Genomic DNA, 10,911 nt, shown 5'->3' with positions numbered 1-10,911 from the left:
AGAAAATATGTTATGACACCCATGAATTTTTTTTCTAGCAAATTAAGTACAGCCTCTTATATTTTGTTGTAAAACCTTACGCAATTTCCATAAAACGAATTACTAACTTTCGTCAAACGGCACTTAGATGACAGACTCTTATGATATGTCAAATCTACCGACATTTCGGAATGATTTCAAGATAAAAAGAACTGCTAAGAAACTCTGCTCGTATTTTTTTCAAATAAATGTTGTACATGTTTACAATTTCAACCAGACGAAGTCGCGGGTAATAGTCAGTGTGTACCTATATGTTATCTAAATGTCTTCAAATACTATTGACGGTCTAGTGGTCTAGAACACCGCTTTACGTCCGATGGTCGCGGGTTCGATTCCTCGCACGGGACAAACATTTGTATTCATGAGTACGATTGTTTGTATCGGTCTGGGTGTTTTCTATATATAATATGTATGTATTTACGAAAAAAATATATATGTATGTATTAGTATCAGTTGTCTAGTACCCATAACACAAGCTTTAGCTAGCTTAACTTGGGTCTGTGTGTATTGTTCTGAGATCATTATTACTATAGTACAATAAAGCTTCATAGTATAATACAATTTACTAAGGAGCTCTTGAAACTGTGCAAAACAATTGTTTTTTGCTACATTTTGCAGTTCCGGGAACATTTTCAGTTCAGTGGCGCGAGAAAAATTCATAGTGGTGGATGTCCGCCCGGTGACGACACTTGTTACTACGCTGTAGGCTCTTGATACTTTCATTTTTAACTACTAACACAAAAAAGATGGTTAATGTTTAAATAGATAGTAATCAGGGAAACAATAGTGTTTGCTTTCAACGCCAATAGATGGCGCTGTAACAAAATTGAAACGCGCTAATGTTTCGTTTTATTGATTTCTCATACGTTAATTGTAATATTTTTGTACCTATACCTGTATTTGAAACCGACCTTATATACACGAGTGTAGTGTTTTGGTTTATAGTACCCTTAGGACCTTGTGGTTATAAGTATATCGTGTCTGTATGTCTGTTTGTAGCATCGTAGCCTTTAAACTATTTTTTTAGGACACACAATACATCACCATCCAAGCTAAGCAGAGTTTGTGTTATAGGTACTACACAATACAACTACATAGATACGAGTACAATACATGTTTTTTTTTAATATATGTAACACCCAGGGAGATATCGATGATTGTTTAATATACTCTTGAATTCAATTAATTAATTTAATAATATTTTGCCTGTCTGTCTTGTTCTTGGTAATCACTGAAACCGCTTGACCGATATAGGGAAGACTTTAACTCGCAGATAGTTAATGTTATAAGGAGCAACTTTTGTTTTAGAAATCTAATTAATATAAGTTACTCCTTATAAATTAGGAGAGGTGGAGAGGGCTATGCTCGGAGTTACTCTGCGTGATCGAATCAGAAATGAGGAGATCCGCAGAAGAACCAGAGTGACCGACATAGCCCGAAGAATTGCGACTCTGAAGTGGCAATGGGCAGGGCACATAGCTCGTAGGACAGATGGCCGTTAGGGTAGTAAAGTCCTCGAGAGGCGACCACGGACCGGAAGACGCAACGTGGGATGGCCTCCAGCAAGGTGGACCGACATTCTGGTCAAGATCGCTGGAAGGCATTGGATGCGAGCAGCGCAGGACCGATCGTCGTGGAGATCTTTGGGGGAGGTCTATGGCCAGCAGTGGACGTTTCGGGCTGCGATGATGATGATGATTATAAATTAGGATACTTTTGTTTTAGGAATTTTATATCCACACTAAATCGCGAGTACCTAATAGCTAGTGAATTGATTCAATTATGATTAACGTTTACATGATAATTATTAGTTGTATTTCAAGTATCAAGATTGGTAAGACGAAGTATGGAAGTGACAATATACTAAACACATTACGGAAGTACGATGTCATACAAATTCTGCTAACTTCCGCCGTTGAAACCTTGCTAGGAAATTATAGGAAGTCCCAATTTAATACGCCTTATTGAAATTTATACCGAACACACGCCCAGTTCACTCTATCGATGATAATAGACCATTAGATAAGTGAATAGTAATGACGTAAACACCGTTAACAAATCAAAATTAATATTTTATCACATTACGCATTAATAATAAAAATTCAAAATCCGTTGCGTATTAATCATTACATAACGGACATAAAACAAATGATACAATTATTGCTGTCTCTATCTGTCCGTTCCTATAGTGTATTGTTTTTAATGTTGAGAATATTTTTAATTAATAGGATAAAAAGTTAGGTTTGTTGAAAAATATTTTTATTTTCATGATTTTTCATGAGAGAGAACGTATTTCTCTCTCTGTTTTTCACTTTTTCATTGTCAGACTATGTAATATGATAGGCCATCATCATCATTTACTTCTTCCTTATCCCATTTATTTGTGGTCGCCGTAATATATTTTTCTCTTCCATTCATCTCTGTTCGCAGTCATGTCGTTATTTACTCCCTTTCTTACCATATCATCTTTCACACAGTCCATCCATCTCTTTTTTGGTCTTCCTCTACCCTTACAACCATCCACATTCATATGTAACACCGACCTTAGGATATGATCTTCATTCCTACGCATTTCATGTCCATACCACGATAGACGATTACTCTTTAACTTCTCCGACATCGGTGCCACTTTGTCTTTGCCATGTTATATGATATGTATATAGTATGTTTGATTTATATATTTTATTTCATATTTATTTATAGATTAATATATATTATATGTATTTGTGTATATATATGCATGTGTTTACATGTAATTACTTTTAGTATATATAGACTTTTTATGACAGATTATTTTTCTTTTTGATTGTTTGCACCGCCTACAGTTTTTCTCTGCACAACCTGTGGTTGACTGGTAGAAAATGCCGTAAGACGTTAAGTCCGCCATATGAAGTTTTTCCTTGGTATTTTGTGCATTGAAGTTATGTAAATAAAAGTAATACGCCTGCACTAACGCTGGCGAGGCACCAGTGGAAGATGATAAGATGAGCATGAGGTCAGGTCAGTTAGCACATCGTGGCAAATTCACCAAGAATTTATCACTATGGTTTCTAACGGGAACCGCTTGGAGGTCAACCTGACATGGTACATTGCTAGCAATAAGATCATCAGTCCACATTACTGTCTATATATATCTGTTTATTGTATATTAACATAATATGTATCTAGTACGTATATCACCTACTTAATTTGACATTAGATGCATCTGTGTGATTGGTCCAATTTTGTTGACTTATTTATTCTATGGCTAGCTGTATACACAATTTCTTGTGCTTGGTATTCGGAATAAAAATAGATTAACCTAACTTTTGTAAATGTTAACATCAATCTAGCTATTACACAATATAACAATGAATATAGCTTTCAAAACGACTAAGTCTAGTCTAGTTTAGTCTGAATTAAAGTCTGAAAACTCACAAACTGGCAAAAATTTAACATTACATATCGTTGATTAAAAAGAATAATGTCATTTTTCAAAATTAGAAGCTAGAATTGCCTTCTTTTATATAAGTCAATTAAATTAACCACGCCGTCTTAATCATTATCTTAATACTTTTAAAATGATATATAATACTTCTGTGTAAATTCAAAACTTTAAAGGAAAAAATAATTTAATAAATAAAAAAAAAACTTTAAATGCTTGTCTTGCAAAAAAAAGTACATTTTGAATACTGCTATATTTTTCTATTTAGCTGACGATATCTTATCAATCAAAAACTAGTTTTGATTGAAGATTCAAACCCTAATATATCGAAAAAGTGTGGGTCCCATTGGCAATACGTAGTTTTGATTGATAATATATGAAATTGCCAAATTAAGCAGTGCCAATAATATAATTTTTACCTACAGACACCTTACCTACAGAGCGCCAATTGGAATGCACCTGGTTATACGCATGCGTTAAGAACTCGAAGCCGCAAGAACGCCATTGCGGTTGATTCGTAACAACTGTCATTTTTCCCGCCTTTTTCATCGTAGTCTGTATACACAATATGGCGACCTGCATATTTAATATTTTTCACAGATGTCTCTGCTTTTTGCATGTAAAATCTCAACCTCACGATTAATTAGTTTGTCAATTTTAACAATTATGTAGCTAATGAGTGTATGCACAGATATTTTCATGTGAATTTTGGAACAGATGTAGGTCAAATCTGCATATAGGCATGGCATACCCATTGTTTTTTTTTAATTCTTATTTATGTTTATATTATAAGATTATTAATTAATAGAAGAAACGATTGGGTACAAAATTAAAGTTTATGTTTTTATAATGATAACGTTACCAATATTAATTTTATTTACAGAAAATTCAAACATATTGATTGTGGAATGAACTGTCTGCCGAGGCCTCGAGAGGCTGCAGCGGAGTTCCTTAAGGGTCGGCAACGCGCATCAGGTGTCTCCCCTGGTGTTTCAGGCGTACATAGGCAAGTATATATAGCTTTTAGTAACCGTTTACCACCAGACGGGCCGTATGGTTGTTCGCCACTATCTATATATATATTTCAGTCACTATATATAGTGACTGAAATAGTGATCTATCAACGCACAGCCCAAACCACTGGATGGATCGGACTGAAATTTAGCATGCAAGTAGATGTTCAGACGTAGGCATCCGCTAAGAAAGGATTTTGATTAATTCTTAATAAAATATGAAACTTTGTATGAAACTTTGTCAATTTTAAACCGATCGGTAGTAGTAGTAGTATAAAAGAAAACATAACAAATTGACGACCTAAGGTGGTATAGCGATGAAACTTTGTATGAAACATTTGTCAATTTTAAATCCGATCGGTAGTATTTACGTAAAAAAATATCTATGTATTTGTATATCTAACCCATAACACAAGCTTTAGCTAAACACTACAATTGTCAAATTATTATTATTATGTATTAATACAGTATTAGTAATGTATGTATCAGTGCAAATAGCGTAGAAATCCATGCATGTAGTTAATATTGCGTGGTACTTCAACTACTAAGCATACGGGATTGTCAACAATGTAACAAGGTGTAGGTACACGATGTAAAAAACCGCTGACTCTAATGAGCCGTGTGATTCGTGGCGCCCGTGTGGCCGAAGCCCTATATGGTCACCCACTGGCCTACTGACGTCTAAATATCTCGTTTAACTAAGTTAACAATTAAAAATAACATTTTTTTTATACTACGATGGTGGCAAACAGGCATACGGCCCATCTGATGGTAAACTGTTGCCGTAGTCTATGGACGCCTGTAATACCATTATTAAAATAAATACATATTCAGTTACATTTTGATCAAGCAAATTTAATTAAATTATGCAACGGATTTTGAAGCGGTTTTTTTAAATAAGTAGATAGAGTGATTCAAGAGGAAAGTTTATATGTATAACACATGTACACCCGTGCGAAGCCGTGGCGAGTAATTGTCTAATATATAAAATTCCGAGTTACAGGTTTCGTGTTTATACTCCTCCGAAACGGCTTGACCGATTTTGATGATATTTTTGTTTGTATATTTAGTAGGTCTGAGAATAGGTTTATAATTAATTTTTAGACCCCTAACTGTTAAGTTAATTTTATTTTTAATTTTTTTATTATGTGGCATTAAAAATACATACAACCCTATATTTTCACCATTCTATCACCAATCCTTATTTTTTAAAAGCGTTATGTATTTATATGGCAAAACAACGTTTGCCGGGTCAGCTAGTTATATATCTATATAAATTTCATATCACTATGGCATATTAAAAAAAAAAGTTTACACGATGATTAAATCACATAGACAAGGTAGAACATGCCGCGGTCCCGCGCTCCCACACGCGGTGGCTGTGGGAACAGATTTTTTTTACATTTCTTCTTTTTTCTGTTGGTCAAAAAGTCTTGTATCATCAACATACACAAAAGCGAGGAAGAGTTCCGAAGTAACATCCGGGCTGTTACGATCGCGACACACCGAGAGCGATGCACTAAAAATGTATTTTTTTATTCTTATATTTATTTTAGGACTATTATCATAATATGATAATGCTAGTCCCATCGTACTTTAATCTTATCTTCTACTATACAATGAAAACAAAAATTTTGCTAGCGATGATACAGTATCATAAAAATATTTACGACTGAAACATACATAAAAAATACCAATAAACTTGACTGGTAGGTTATTATATATATGACTAAAATGTTCAACATTCCAGAAAAAGTCTTTGCCAGCTCTGTCTTAATATTTCTGTCGCCATTATATAATTATATATATATATATATAGAATAGAGCATTGAATATTGTAATTCATTCTATATATATTTATATTTGTGTATCATAGATCTTATTTAATATATTTATTTGTAATCTTATCTTCTACTATACAATGAAAACAAAAATTTTTTGTGTCTTATGCAATTATCTATCTATCGATGATACAGTATCATAAAAATATTTACGACCATTTATACAGACAAAAAAAGTATTTAAGTTTTTACTTTAGAACCTTTATAGTTTGTACAGATTTACTTTTAGTTCAATTCTAGATTTATTATATAATAATTTATATATATTAGTAACTTGTAAACAAAATATCTAAACTCATACAATAATTGCTAAACCAATGATAAATCATATTGTTAATTTGTCAATAATTTACATTATAAAGATTATAAATACAAAGCTAATATATTTTTCTAATATATAACATTCAGCAGACGATAGGGCGAATGTAGATGGCACTCGAAATTCGGAGATGAACTTATGGTACTGCTGAAGACCAACTCCTGCCTGACAGATACGACTTTAGTCTAAGGGTAGAACCTTGGCTCAGACGGTCGTAATTTCGATCTCCGTTTGAAATGGAAACGGAATCGATCGGAGGGTGAATTGCAAATCACTGTCTCTTCCAGTATTTATGGGTATTCCTCTCGGTGTACTTCGAGCCTATATTCGGAGAGATACCTGCATACATCCTGTAATAACTCCTACTTCTTGTAACAAATTATAATAGCCCTATATACAATAAGACAAATTAGATACTTAAATGTATATTAATTTAACAGACTGACGGTTAATTTTAACTATTACGTCAATTGTGATATTAACCTGTTATCTATACAAATAAAAAATGTGTCTTTTTTTAATTTCTAATTAACTAGCACTAAATTCATATGAACGTAAGTATATACAGCAATTATAACAAAAATACTTTTAAAAAAATTATCTGTTTGCGTGTGTGACTGTTTGTTCTTGCTAATCTCTGAAACTTTGAGGATTTGATCCTTATACTCCTTGTACATAAGCTTGGATTCTAGTATTTTAGGCATTACCTACAAATCCTACAATATATTGATATTTATTACATATTATTATTAACATAGACATATACGTAGGTATATTGTCTTGTTATATATGATTCTTTTTAGAGAGAAATATAATCTTAGTGTTTTTAATTATTATTTTTCGTATCGCATTCGTAATTTAGCTATTATCCCAAAGGTATTTAAGTAGAAATTGTTACTACATTAATAATACTAATAAAAATTCATTGTTTTTTCAATTTAGTTTTTATATAAGTAAATTCTTAAAGAAAATTTCTTCAATTTAGCAGAAGAATAAAGATAAACAAACTATACTAGCTGAAATATCATGGTACGCATGCCTAACGTCTTGATTCTCAGGACTCAAGTATCATAGGCAAAATCATTATTTCCCATAGGACCTTTCGACCTCTGCAGATCATATTGTTTATCACTCTCCAAATTTCATTAGCAATTCTATTTACCTTAAGTAGAATAGAATAGAAAATCATTTATGTAAATAAACTTACATTGAAGCACTTTTGAATAGCAATCACATAATTTTTCTAATCCGCCGCTCGTTCTGAAAGCAGTCTCATCGCAAGAACGAGAAAGAAACTTGCGTGTTGCTCTTTTAAATAATTTAGTTACTTTACAGATGTTATTTATATTGATTAATGTTGTACAGTATACCTAAATAATTATTTTACTAAATATAATAGATATCCATTTAAAAAATATATTAATATATATACTATTAATATTATTTTAAAATAGATACCTATTTAGTAAAATAATGAAAATTGTTGAGAAACTATTTTGATATTAATATTTTTAAAGTTTATTTCTATATTCTTTAATCAATACTATAAAAACAAAATTATATAATACTAGCTGTACCCGCGACTTCGTCTGCGTGGTCATTTAATGGTAATTTAACTTTATCTTTCTAAAATAAAAGTAGCCTAAGTTACTTCTTCTTACATCAGCTACCTACCAAAAAAGTTCTCGGCAAAATCGGTCCAGCCATTTCAGAGATTAGCCTGAACAAACAGACATACAGACAAAAATTGTAAAAAATGGTATTTTGGTGTATGTACCGTATTTTATATTTATATACATGTAGTAAAAACGAATATTTCATTACAAACAGACACTCTAATTTTTTTTATATGTATAGATGTCACTCCACTATCTACCATCTTACCAATTAAACATTTTTCCAGTTATAGTTTAATTCCACATTTCTACAACAGATTTATATTTCATTAAAGGTACAGACTTATGCATTAAAAGGAAATATTAAAACCCATCTCAGAATATAAGAAAAAACATTCTTTAATATCTCAAATTATAATGAATATCTAAAAAACGATACGACAAAATGGCGCTCATAATTTGTCATAACCAATTTTGGGCGCCAAAATGCCCACCCTTTTGACACGGTCACTTCAAAAAATTAAAAAAAAAGATTAAAATTAAATTAAGTCATAACCTCCGAAAGGTTTATGGATCGATATCTTATGAGCACAATAATTATGTGTCCCTTTCTATTGTTATGTTGTGTGAAAGAGAGGCGTGATAGTCGGATTGGAAATCGAATGGTGACTTGTGTGATAGCCCACCCATATTACGTAGTCAATATAATTTCGTTAGTTCCGTACATATTTTTATTTGTTTTTTAATTAATCAATATATATTTTTATAATTATAGGTTTCACGATAGAAATATTATACTTATTTTTAAACTTTCGTGTTTAATATACATTATTTATATTATTAACCGGGTCTTAATACGAATAATTTTATGGCAAATAAATGTATTTACCTCTCTCAACTTTTCGATTAGGTTGCACTATCCGTGGTCACGAGCTGACTTGATTCGTTGAACAATCTAGTGACGGTAGATGAAAAACTGCTGTCACCTATCTACATTGACATCGCTGTTACTCCAGTCAGCTCGTGACCACGGCTAGTGCAACCTAGTCGAAACGTCAAGAGAGGTAAATACTTTTATTTACCATAAAATTATTCGTGTAAGAAACGGTTAATAATATAAGTATTATACTTTAATTTAAATATTCCTACAGAGCGAAATGTGGACAGGACATGCCAGGTGTTGCGTTCACCACAACCTCAACAGTTGACAATGGTTCTGACTAACCCATCTGAAAGAACATTCAGGACGGTTTGTTTTATTATGTATGTATATGAGATAGTACCAAATTATCTGACTTTCATTCTACTTTCTATAATATTGTGGTAGTATTAGTCTTGCTCTGAAAGCGAGACAGGCAGACAGAGTTACTTTCGCATTTATAATAATAATAATAATTAATAATTTTTATTTTGCATCTAATACTTACAATTTAAACTGTTCCCTGGTACCTAAACTAAGTAGAAACTTGTATTTTAGGTACCAGTATATGTTAGATAATATTAGTAAGGATTTCTTTATAGATACCTAGCTACTCGCCCCGACTTCGCACGGATGTATATGTTATATATAAACCACTGAATCACTCTATCTATTAAAAAAACCGCTTCAAAATCCGTTACGTAGTTTTAAAGATTTAAGCATACATAGGGACGGTCAGACAGCGACAGCGACTTTATTTTATACTACTTAAAGATGAAAGCACTTTATCTGAACTTTTCAAAGGATTATTGGTACTCAGATGAACTTTTCTATAACCACAGATAAGATAATATTACATAATAACTAAGTTACCCATAAGAACTTGCAACTTATAAAATTTACGGTACCCAAATAAATGGCCGATACGATAGGAAGGAAACCACTTGTGCCGAATCTGTCGATGACTTGCAATTATTGGAGAGCGGTAAAAAAGTTACGAAAATAGTTTATGGTAAAAAATGGAAGATACCGCGGCCGCCATGACTGTTGGTAAACCAATAAAAAGTTGATTAATTAAACAAATCTATACCTGATGATTTAATTTGGAATTGACAGCTTTTTTATAGCCCATAGTTGTCCCACACTGTTGTATGACCCCTCCGATCGATCCCCCGTCCAATTCAAACGGGGATCGAAATTACGACGGCCTGAGCCGAGGTTCGAACACCTAGTGGTGCCCTCAGACTAAAGTCGTATCCGTCCGGCAGGAGCCGCTCTGCACTCGCCCCCTATCCTCCGGTGAAGCTGTAAAGGCCAGTTGTAGCCAACAGCATTAGAGTAGTCCGAAAAAAAAAACTGTTGTATGATAATGAGTTGGGTGTGTAAGAAGGAGAATGAAAGCAGAGTAAATGGCAAGCCGAATACGAGTTTAGTATACTTGTTGACAACATCAACACGCTCAAAAAGACTTGTATCCAGTGCCGTAAAATATAGTAAATAAAAAAAGATAGTGCGCATAATTTGCTAATTAACTACGATTTACCAATTAAAGTGCTGGTTTATAAATGGAAAAGGGCATGCTACATCGGTTTTGGTATGCGGAAATGATGTCTGATGCTGGATTGTCGAAACAGATGTATAATACTAAGGTAGATGGATGAAGATACCATGGAAAGACCAGGACAACCTACAAGGATTAGATTGGTCATGTGTTGTTTGATAGAAGAGCTAGGATTATGT

The sequence above is a fragment of the Achroia grisella genome, unplaced genomic scaffold (genome assembly GCF_030625045.1).
Source record: "Achroia grisella isolate CSIRO2021 unplaced genomic scaffold, CSIRO_AGI_Agris_v1 utg567, whole genome shotgun sequence".
NCBI lineage: Eukaryota > Metazoa > Arthropoda > Insecta > Lepidoptera > Pyralidae > Achroia > Achroia grisella.
Note: the sequence above shows the minus strand (reverse complement) of the source record.